This window comes from Phyllobates terribilis, unplaced genomic scaffold, assembly GCF_046119375.1.
Source record: "Phyllobates terribilis strain yellow unplaced genomic scaffold, ASM4611937v1 Scaffold_11__3_contigs__length_659146591, whole genome shotgun sequence".
Classification (NCBI taxonomy): Eukaryota; Metazoa; Chordata; class Amphibia; order Anura; family Dendrobatidae; genus Phyllobates; species Phyllobates terribilis.
Genome location: NW_027362771.1, coordinates 337,431,916 through 337,444,235, shown reverse-complemented (window position 1 = coordinate 337,444,235; position 12,320 = coordinate 337,431,916).

The window sequence follows — 12,320 nt, the reverse complement described above, 5'->3', positions numbered from 1 at the left end:
ATCTTGAGTAACGAGCATGCTTGCTCATCACTAATGAGTACTAAAATGCTGGCGTTCTTGTTACTCGGGTCAAGTAAATCGTAATGCTCGGGTGCTCGACCCGAGTAACGAGCCCAATGTAAGTCTATGGGAAACCCGAGCAGTTTTCCGACGGCCCCCCCGGGGGTCTGGAGGGTGTCTAAAAATGTATCAAATCGATAGAAACAGTGCTCAAATGACATGGGAACAGCATTGGGATGACCCCTGGAAGCATCTCTGAATCCCAGGTCACTGCTGTGAACAATGTTATCAGAGTATTACGTCACTTTTACGGACTGACAATAAAACATACAAAAACGAAGCCAAGATGAATTTTCCTGGAAAAAATGTTAAGGAACATTCTTTCCAGGGTAATGACTTGTATATAAGGCAAAATAAATAATCAAAAACATAAATGCTCCTCCACACCTTGGACTATGTTCACACGGTGCGTTTTTAATGCGTTTTTGCACTTCTGAATTGCTTTCAAGATTGAAAAAAACATTCACCAGTGCATGTCATTGTAACATATTACTACCTTATCTGGCCATGTGGTGTGTGAGACATGATCAGACACATCCACAATGAACACTAATTTCCAGCTGATAATACAATCTAGCACCTGTCTCTATTTAAAAAGCAGCTAACAGCGTTATCAATAGGGAATTTTTTTTTTCAGCATGGAGTATAATACAATAATCCCTGACAAGATGCCTTTAAGACGCTATCCCAACTGTTATATGTCACCCGTACACGAATCTCAGATAAGAGAGGTAATATAGCACAATAGTTAATAGAATTTAACAGCTCCAAAGAAGTTTTTTGTTACGTTGCACCAACAAACTGTGAAGGAACGCAAGCAACCCTGTCTGCATTCATCACTTTCTAATTATAGATCACCGTTAAAAATTATTAATCAGTCAACGAGTGCATGGAAAAAAGCTATCAAGTTATGGATTGTTGTACGGATGTATGCGACCAGAATGAACACTCAATTGCAGGTGATAATACCATTAATCCTACATTATCAATAGGGAATTTTTTTTTTTTCAGCATGGAGTATAATACAATAATCCCTGACTAGATACCTTTAAGACGCTATCCCAACTGTTATAGGTTTTTTTGTTATGTTGCACCACCAAATTGTGAATGAACGCAAGCAACCTTGTCTGCTTACATCAATTTCTAATTACAGATCACCGTTAAAAATTATTAATCGGTCAACGAGTGCATGGAAAGTATCAAGTAATGCACTGTGGAAGAAATGTATTAGACGACAATGAACAACTCTCATCTCCAGCTGATGATACTTTGCATCTGTCCCTATTGTAAATGCAGCTAACAGCAGTATCATTAAGGAATATAATAGATTTTTTTTTTTGCAGCAGTACGCAGTATAAAGCAATAATACCTGGCTGGATAGGTGTAATACGCTAACCATATTCCGACAGCTCAACTGTAAACGAATTTCAGATAAGAAAGTTAATATTGTAGAATATAGAATCGATTTGAATTGGCCTTCCCATTATTAAGGAGTGGGTCTCCTATACTGTTATTGCGTATATATTCTAATACCCCCGTTGGCACTAAAAACCATGTCTGACAAAACGCTAGAGGCCAGGACCTTCAGGACGTAGAGAGACAGTTCATGCCGCGTGTCCAGCTTGGATGCTTAATAGTTCTAAGGCACAGAGGAATCACGGAGGACGCTGGTACAGTCACCAAGGTAGTCCTTCAGCATCTTCCAAAACTTTTCCCTCCTTGTCAGAGTACCCTGCGCATCAGGGCATGGGCACTGAGAGGGTCTGAGAAAACTGTCCTAGACTTTTGAGTGTTCCCCTGCCTCTGCTTCATCTGGTTTGTTTCTCCCTCACCAGTACTCCTTGGTTGCCCAAGATACTGTGACCTCTCCCGCCATTGTTGTCAGATGGGATTTTTTTTAATAATTCTTCAACAAGGGCCATCTGGTACAGCAACATACAACAAGGGAGTGGGTCTCCTATACTGGTATTGCATATACAGTAAGTGCAAGGGCTGCCAAAAATTAGGAATCACTCCAATGTCACTTTAAATAGATGTAGTGAAGGGCCAAAGTACTTTTTTTTTTCCTTCTTAAGGAATGGGTCTCCTATACTGTTATTGCATATGCAGCAAGTTCAAGGATTGCCAAAAATTAGGACGCACTCCAATACCCCTTTGAAGAGACGTTGAGGAGGGCCTCATTAAAAAATGTTTCCATTATAAAGGAGTGGGTCTCCTATACTGTTATTGCGTATGCGGCAAGTTCAAGGGCTGCCAAAAATTAGGACGCACCCCAATACCCCTTTGAAGAGACGCCGAGGAGGGCCTCATTAAAAAAAATGTTACCATTATAAAGGAGTGGGTCTCTCCTATACTGTTATTGCTCATGCAGTGACTGCAAGGGCAGCCAAGTCTGTCCCAATCCAGCCCTTGTTCATTTTGATGAGTCAGCCTGTCAGCATTTTCAGTTGACAGGCAAATGTGCCTATCTGTTATAATACCCACGGTGGCACTAAAAACTCGCTCTGACAAAACGATAGCGGCAACGCAGGCCAGGACCTACAAGGTGTAGAAAGCCAGTTCATGCCACGTGTCCAGCTTGGATACCCAATAGTTATAAGGCACAGAGGAATCATGGAGGATGCTGGTATGGTCGCCAAGGTACTCCTTCAGCATCTTCCAAAACTTTTCCCTCCTTGTCAGAGTACCCCGCGCATCATGGCCTGGGTGCGGGGAGGGGCTGAGAATACTGTCCCAGACCTTTGACAGTGTTCCCCTGCCTCTGCTGCATCTAGTTTGTGTCTCCCTCGCCTGTACTCCTTGGTTGTCCAAGGAACTGTGACCTCTGCCGCCAGCGTTGTCAGCTGTGATTTTTTTTTAATAATTCTTCAACAAGGGCCTTCTGGTACTGCAACATTTTATTAGTCATCTCCGCCACGGTTCTTGCATTCAAAGGACTGGACAAGGAACAATTGAACACTGCGCTGGGAAAAGGACATGGTTGCTGACCTTGATGGTTGCAAGTGTGCAACGACAAGTGTAGGGTGGGAGGCATCTTTGCCTGCATCACGGACAAAGGTTTGGCGTGCACATACCACAGGGGAAGAGGCAGTGGTGTCACCCGCAGACACCGTTTTTTGACTCTGGTGTTCGGTCCAACTAGTCGGGTGCTTTGCTGTCATTTGCCTGAGAATGCTGGTGGTGGTCAGGCTGGTAGTTTTGCTGCCCCTGCTGATGCTGGCATGGCAGATGTTGCAAATGGCCTTTTTTTGGGCTAACTGGACAGTTTTTAAAAAATAGCCAGACTCAGGAAGGCCTAGCAGTTGAACTGGCAACTTCCCTCGTATTGGTGATTTGGGGAACAGTTGTCAGCCTTGTGTCTGTGGCCACCCCACTGCTTCTTCCTGCCTGTTGTAGGGCTACACCTCCCTCCCACTCTGTGCTGCTGTCCTCACTCTGCATGTCACCTTGCCAGGTTGAGTCAGTGACTTCATCGTCCACCACCTCGTCTTCCACGTACACACCCTGGGCCTCCTCCTGACTTGCTGGCAATTGTGTCTCATCATCATCATCCACCTCTTGCGACAGTAATTGCACTTTCCCACAGTTGCTTTCGTGTGGTTGTGGCTGCTCAAATATTTGGGCTTCGCTACATGCGATCTCCTCTTGCCCGCTTGACGCGGACCAAGCGAGAGGCCAGAATCTATAAATGGAAATGTGAACTGCTCTTCAGAGTGTCCAAGTGTGGGATCACTTGTCTCTGGGCGCTCGGCATAGTGGGAGGAAGGAAGATCAGGGTGAGGAATATGTGGTCCAGACTCACGGCTACTGAGACTGGACCGTGTGGAAGACAGGGTGGTGGTGATGGTGGCAAACTGACTGGAAGCATTATCTGCTATCCAACCAACAACCTTTTCACACTGCTATGGCTTCAAAAGTGGTGTTCCCTAGAAATTGGGACAGGAAGGTAGGTCGACATGATGTGGGTGTTTGTTGTGCTCCCTCAGCAGGCACAGTTCCATCTTGCCCATGGCCTCGGCCTCTGCGTGCACCATCAACATCACGTCCACTTCCCCGTCCCTTGCCACGCACCTTGCCCATTTTAAATGGAGTATAATCTTTTGCAGCTTGCAAAAAAAAATCAGGATTAATACAACAGTATTTGATTACGTCTGATGACCAATTATTTTGCCCAGTGAAGGTATAGCGATGATATTGTTCAGCGAACAAGTGTAAACCTATTTTTGACACACAAATACCAGACTTTAAAGGCAGTATAATATTTTGCAGCTTGCAAAAACAACCAGGATTAATACTGCAGTAATATTTGACCACCTGAGAAGATGGACAAGTTTCTCTGCTTCCACAATACAGCAATGCTAATCAAATCAACCAAATCTGACTGTATGCTGCTAACAAGCAAATGAAGCAGTAAAAATTGTGTATTATATTGCTTTTCACCAAAATTATCAGCATTAAGAGCAAAAAGAATATTATCAGCCCTGATATCTAAGGCTATTGATAGGAGTTCCATCAGCAGAAAGAACATGCAATGGACCCTATTCTGTACTATACTAGCTCTTCACAAACTATGCCTAACTTGTGCTATCAGCAGGATTAATATTTTCTTCAGAATTAGTCCTTAGAAGGACTGTTATAGTAGATTTCTGATAGTGGCGTGGAATCTGTGTTTGAAATAACCGCCAATTCTCTCCCTTGCTCAGCTGTAGCTCTCCCTACTCTGTGTTTTTGACCAGTAGACTGTGACAAGTGACTCGCCCCCTGGGCCGTGGGGCACCCGGAACTGGGCTTCAGTGCGATGCTGGGGGTAGTAGTGGCAACCCGATCCCGTGGCTCAGGGTGGTCAGACCAAATGCTGTGGCAGTCTATTTATCAGTGTTTTGAATGTCCGACTACGCCACCCGTGGATTGCGGTCAGGGATGACCGCCGCTGCAAGGCAGACCGCTGAGGCTGATGTTGGTGTGCAGCACAGGGATAGGATAACTCCCCACAAGAAGAGTGTAGCCTCAGGGCAATGTAGGTGGATGCTGGGGTTGATGGTGCAGGCGCAGCATAAATCACACAGAGTCCAATGGTGTAGTTCAGGCCTTTTACTCACAGTTGATATCCAAGTCTCTTCCGTCGGCAAGGACTGCCTGAGCCGTGCTGCGTCCACCAGGTGAGGGGCTCGGTCAACCCCCAGGTAATTCAGGAGTATGGCACAGGACCCCCTTCTATCCTTTATCTGGCCTCTCGTTCCCCACCAGTGACCACGCTTCTGTCCAGCTGCCTCGGGCCTTCTCTGGTAAAACTTGGCGCCAGTTTCCCTGACCCTATATGGTGCCTTCCTAGCGGGTGTAGCAAGGGGTCACACTAATAAATGATCACGACCTCCGGTTCTGGGCTGAGGGATGATTTACCTCCACCAACTTGGGAATCCGGTACCCTTCTGCGGCCTGACCCTTCACCCGATATAACGAGGGCTTGCAACGGTTGCTGTCCGTTCTGCTCTCTTAGGGTCCCTTCTGCCTTCTTGTTTCTGGAGCCTTTCTACTCCTCTGTCGGTCCTCTTTCCTTCCTTCTCCTTCTTCTCTCTTCCCTCAGGCTCCGGCCTCTGTGCTAGGCCTGCCCAGGGAGCAGAGCCCATGCAGCAGCTCTGCTCCCTGCCTTCTCCTCTCACAGAACTCCCTCCTAAGATGGCCACCACCTTTTTATCTGCTTCTCTGTGTCTGAGCTCAGGTGACCTGCACCCAATGAGCTCCTACCTATGCTCCAGAAACCATCCCCTTCTGCTCCTACATCACTGGGTTCTCTCCCCCCTCCCCACTCCAGCCAAGGACATGGTCAGTTGTGCCTGCAATTATATGGGAGCACCGTCGAGCTGTCCCCCGGAAATGGGGAGTGTGTATGTGTGTGTATGCAGCTGAGCCCTGATCCACACTCCATCCTTACCTGAGAGTGGAATATCACACCTCTGGTTGAGGTGCAATACCCCTGTAGCAACCGAACCCTCGGGGCGCTACACAAGCATAGGGTCCCGGATCTTATATAGACCCGATGATGCTATGCGGTCAGCCAATCACTGTAATGCCACAACCAACAAGGCTATGGCATTACAGTGACAGTCACTCAATCCCTGCATAGTAATTGGCTGCCTAAAATGTGCCCAACATGAGGGGGGGGACTCGAGCTCCTGCCCGAGCATTTCAAAATTACTCGCCGAGCATCGAGTACCTCGAGCACTGTGATGTTTGGGCGAGTAACAAATAAGAACTAATAAAAACAAAACCCAAAAAACAATGGCAGAATTGTATTTTTTTCACCGTTTCATCTAAATTTTTTCCCATTTCCTATTATATTGTATTGTAAATGGATTGGTGTCAACTCGTCTTACAGAAAACAAGCCGTCAAATGACTATGTTTATGGAAAAATAAAAAAGTTATTACTCTGGGAAGCAGGGGAAGAAAAACACAAAAGCAAAAATGAAAAACTGCATGTAAGTGAAAGAGTTAATAGCGTATACGGTTTGTACTGTGAAATCCGATGACAAATCCACTTTAGGAATACACAACAGTTAACAATTTAGATAAACCATTCATGATAACTATATTCTATTAGTTTCCATGAGCTAATTGTATGCGTGCACCCTGCCTTCCGTTTAGTACTTGATGCGAAGATCTTAACCACTTTTGTTACCATTCTCATACTGAGTTGCACTCATATTATTCAGTATTTGAACATGTTCCCATATTAATGCAATATTGCCAAAAGCTGGGAGAAATATGTGACCTGAAGCATGCTCGGCTTACTGAGGCTTTTGGAGTCTAGAGAAACAACTCCTACTGGTTATGCTAAGTACTGTGAATTTGTTCTGGGTTAAAATAATACAAATGACTAAGTCTTTATTGATGCATGCTAAGATTGCCCTGGCATGAAATATGTATTCTGTCCCTAAATGCTTTTTTTTTTGCATATGAGCTGTATTAATAAATATATCATGCCCTTATTAATATCCTCAGCAGATGATACATTTTGTCTTTTGGCTACTTTACAAGCAATAGTAAAATAGCTGCAAAAATAACAGGGAATATTTATCTCCAGCTAATGATCTACAAGTTTTACATGCTCCACCAATCTAATCATCAACTTATACCCAGCCAAATCAGATCTCATACTCTGTACTGATGAGGGGCAATACACAGAAACACTGTGTCTACAAATTGAGATTCTGATTTGGCGATGTCGATAATGACTTGTAGGACTGCTGCTTCCAATAGGTGGCACTAGAGTTTAATCCCTCTTCCTCTCTGAAGAGACAATTTGCATATTTAATTTCCCAGAGGAGTATGCAAGGCGTTTAAGTCTCCTCATACCGGCGTACCAGACCTGGCATGTCACTCTCCACAAGGAGAAACCTTACCCCTTAGGCCATGGCCCCACTATCAGTATTTGGTCAGTATTTTTTCTCAGGAGTGGGTGCCAAAACCAGGTGAGGAAGAATCGGAGAAAAGGTATAATAGAAACAAGTCACGAATTCTGCATTAATCACCCATTCCTGCTTTTGGCTCCCACTCCTAAGAAAAAATACTGACCGAATACTGACCAAATACTGATAGTGGGGCCATGGCCTTAGATCCCAACTTGTACCCATGAATTCTCTTCTGTATCCCCTCTTCATTGGAGTTTGTTTCCTAATGCCGTGTCACTGCAAACCTCTGTATTTACCCATTTACCCAGAAAAACAGACCTTTTCTCACAAGGATATTGCAACAATTGGTTGAATTCGGCTATGTTCCCACGATGAGCTTTTGTTGAGTTTTTGTTGTTGCAGAATTTCTGCACCATTTCTGCACTTATTATTTAAATTAGGCTACTTACATTTTTTTATCGCGTTTTTGTGTGCGTTTTTTTACCATTCGTTTTTATTGTATTTTTAACGCTGCAGTTTTTGTCTCTTGTTGTAGTGCCACGCATTAGATAAAACTGTTTTGTTTTTGATACTTCCTTGTATTCGAATGTAACAAAACTTTATTGACATAGTTAGGTGCGGATTACATGCATTTTGATGCGCTCCCACTGCGGAAACGCAGTAAAAACTCATGTGTTTTTTTTACCTGTGGAATTTCAGCACCTAATGCCAGTCTATGGGGAAATTCCACATAGGAAAATCAGTGTACCCACAAGAGAAATTGACATGCTGTTGAATTGAAGCATATACCACAGTTCAGTTTACGCTGCGTTAAAAAGAAGCACAGTGGGCAGGAGATTTCTATAAATCTCATCCACTTTGCTGGAACTGTAAGAAGCTGCATTTTTAACACAGCAAAATTATGCAGAGTCAAAAACGCACCAAAAGCTCATTGTGGGAACGTAGCCTTAGTGGTTAATTTAGTATTGAGGGCAAGATTTCTTATGCAAGTGACTTAAAAAAACTTTTAGCGACTCCTGCAGCATATAAGTTTTATTCGAATCACTGAAGGTACTATTTAGCCCAACGCCATAACTGGTCCACCAGTTTCTCAATGGCATTCAGGATAAACATTTGAGTATATGGCTAGGATCACACAGCGACACGTCGCGCGACACTGAAGTTGCAGTGTTACATTTCAACATCACATCTAATGATTTCCTATGGTGTCACACAGAGTCCTGCCATCTCCTGCGACTGCGAAACAGAGTTGCAAATCTTTCCAAATGTGTTGGATTGTCTGTCTCTGGTCACTAGTCACATATGACACATTTACCTTAGACTTCAATGCAAGTCACATGCAACTGTGAGTGAATTCTGAGCAAATTGCCATTTCTTTATATTTAAATCCCAGCTTTAAAATAGTCACATGGCAGAAAGTCACAGACAAATTTCACAAGTGATTTTTTGTCCCAGAACTTTTGTGAGAGTTGAGGTCGTACAACACACGTCACTGTGTAGCCCTAGCCTAATTGTGTGGAATTGAGACTTGTATGTGACTTATCAGCGTTTTGGCCACTTGTTTGTTTTTACAGCAAAATTGCAGTAGTAAAATAACTGTGCGACATGAAATCACAGACAAGTTGCACAAATGTCTTTGGTCGTGCGACTTGACCGAGAATTGTTGTCACGCGGCACATGTTGTAACCTAACTGTTACAGGTCCTTTTTTTTTTACACCCCTATGGATTGGATTAAATGGCCCAAAAATTAAAGATTTGGTTTCCCAGCAACAGTCATCACATAGTAGAATTTCAAATCTGCAAATAATTTCAAAGATCTGTCAGCTCCTTCTAACTGGATATGATGCAAGTTGTTAGAACATATAGACCACTTAAAGGTAGCGTTAGCAGTGAAAACCATTTGTAGCTTTTGAGATGTATGGGATACACATGCAAATGAATTCAACAGCCTTATTAAAGTGAACCTGTCAGCAGTATTTTGCTAAGTAAACTGCACGCATTGTCATGTTGAGGCTGCTGCACTGATTAATAGGATACCTGAGGTGAAGAAATCCATCTTGTGGTTCTTGTGTAATCAGTGCTTGCAGTTTTGAGTTAATGATATGCCCATGCTCCGGGGCGGGCCTGTAGGCAGGGTCTTTCCTTGGTGCTCAAGGCCAGATCTGCAAAATAAGACCTGCCCACAGGCCGCCCCAAAGCACAAGTATGTTCTTCATCATAGAGACAGACACAGAGAGACATATAGGGGCTGACCTGTGGGCAGGTCTTATCTTGATGATCTGGCCTAGAGCACAGGGCTGTGGAATCTGAGTCGTGGAGTCGGAGTTTGAGCACATTTTTGTGAAGTCGGAGTCGGAGACCTTTAGCTAGACTTTTAGCTGAGGTGAATCTGTGCTACAGTAAATGTATCACTTAAACATGAGCCATGTATGAGGGATGCGGAATCATGGAGTCAGAGTCGGTGTCATGGAAATTGAGTTGTTGAAGTTGGAGGTTTGGCTTACCGACTCCACAGCCCTGCTAGAGCACCAAGCAAAGACCCTGCCTACAGTCCCACCCCGGAGCACGAGCATATCATTAACTCAAAACTGCAGATAAAGATTACACAAGAACTACAAGACAGATTTCTTCTCCTCAGGTATCATATTAATCAGTGCAGCAACCCCAATATCACACTGCTTGTAGTTTACTTAGCAAAATCCCACTGATAGGTTCGCTTTAAGTGTTACCTATAAATCATCTGACTCTTGTTCAATAGTGGAGAACTGACTCTAATATGCAGAATTTTAACAAAAAACCTTATCTGAGACTTACAGATAAACATGAAAGACTTAAAGGGGTTATCCAGCCTTAGGCTACAAGTATGCAGTCACTTTATGTGACTGCAGACTGTGAATCACACATTGCGCACACTGTGTGCTGTGAGGATTCTCAGGTCCAGGGAGCGGTCGTCATGTGACAGCAAGTATGCGATTTGTATACTCCAACCATATTCTGGCTAGACTTGTCTGGCCTTACTCAATACATTTGCAGTGAGTTTGGCCACCACCATCTAGTCGGCATGTGACGGTGAGCATGCAAATCACATACTTGTGGTCACGCACCTGCTGCTCCTGGCACCGGAGAATCCTCATTGCATGCATAGAGTGATACACAAATCTGAATTTGAGGTGTTTTGATCACAGAGTAGAACAGTTTTCAGATGAAGAACAATAAAAAGGTGTATGAGGATTCCAACACAATGTCTTACAATAAGGTCATCTTAAATTTAAATCTACAACAAGGCATGACCACACTGCTCCAAATTATGCAAGATCTACTTAGCAGTGAACTGATATTCTGTCAATAAGAGGCAGTCCAGCACAGCCACACAATCCCAACCCTATTAAAGGGTACCTGACAGAAGTTTCATGCTGCCCCAACCACTGGTAGAATGATTCAGACTCTGGCTGTATTATTGCCACCATGTAATGTATGTTTTGCTCTGAAAGACTGCGGCATTTCAGAGAAAACATACTTTGAAAAGGTTATCAGGAACTATGCGTCTCAGATGTGTAGGGAGATCCTTGGTGGCTTCTCCTTGCCCTGCTCCTTTATACTGACAGGGCTCCCCATACACAGTACAGACCAAAAGTTTGGACACACCTTCTCATTTAAATATTTTTCTGTATTTTCATGACTATGAAAATTGTACATTCACAATGCCAAGAGAATGCCAAGAGTGTGCAAAGCAGTCATCAAAGCAAAAGGTGGCTACTTTGAAGAACCTAGAATATAAGACATATTTTCAGTTGTTTCACACTTTTTTGTTAAGTATATAATTCCACATGTGTTAATTCATAGTTTTGATACCTTCAGTGTGAATGTACAATTTTCAAAGTCATGAAAATACAGAAAAAGCTTTAAATGAGAAGGTGTGTCCAAACTTTTGGTCTGTACTGTACATATATATAAAGTGAGACATGTCAGTCATGGAGACGAGGTCAGGGAAAGCCACTAGGAATCTATCTTGGACTAGCATCTGAGAAGCATTTTTTCCAACCTGCTTTTCAAGTACATTTTCTCTGAAATGCCGCAACATTTTAGAGTAAAACATAAACGGTTTGGGCAGCAAGAATATCATGTGATGTTTGCTTTAAGCAGCATGAGGATATGGTATGGAAAAATTGACCAACAAGCCAATCTATCTTGCGGGATTTAGTTCTGAAAAAATGGGGTGAGATTTTTCCAGATGCTCCCAAAAAAATGGAATCTAGAATTCAGAGGTCTAAAAGACATTAATTGCTGCAGATGGAGGATTATTTTATTAATGCAAAGATTGAAGCACTAACTGTTATTAAAAGCAAAATAATTTTTAATCATATGTTTTTTGATAAATAAAATTGTGAACATTTTTTAAGTTATTACAAATTTTAAAACTGTAACTTATATGAAGGCTAGTTCTATAAAACCAAATTGGAATTCTAACTGTTAAATAAAACTTTTTCAATCTCAAAACTCTCATTTCCAAACCCCCAATTCTCCTCCCTCAAACCTAAAATAAATGCTAAATTTATTTCTATAAAAGACAACGGGGTTGACTTTGCTACACATGCAGTATAAATACAAACTCATAAAACATTGTTTTTATTGCAATTTGCCTTGTTAAGACATTGTGCCCTATGAGGAAATTGCAGTAACTGTACACAGTTGTGCAGCTAAATTTTGAGGGTAATGGAAACAGATAATATCTGCAACAATCTTTGAGAGGGTAAAATACAAATACAGCATAAAATGTTTTCATTTGCAGAGAAGCTTCAGGTGTCCTGGTAACAGAGATCAGATTAATAATCTATGCTGCTAATAGAGG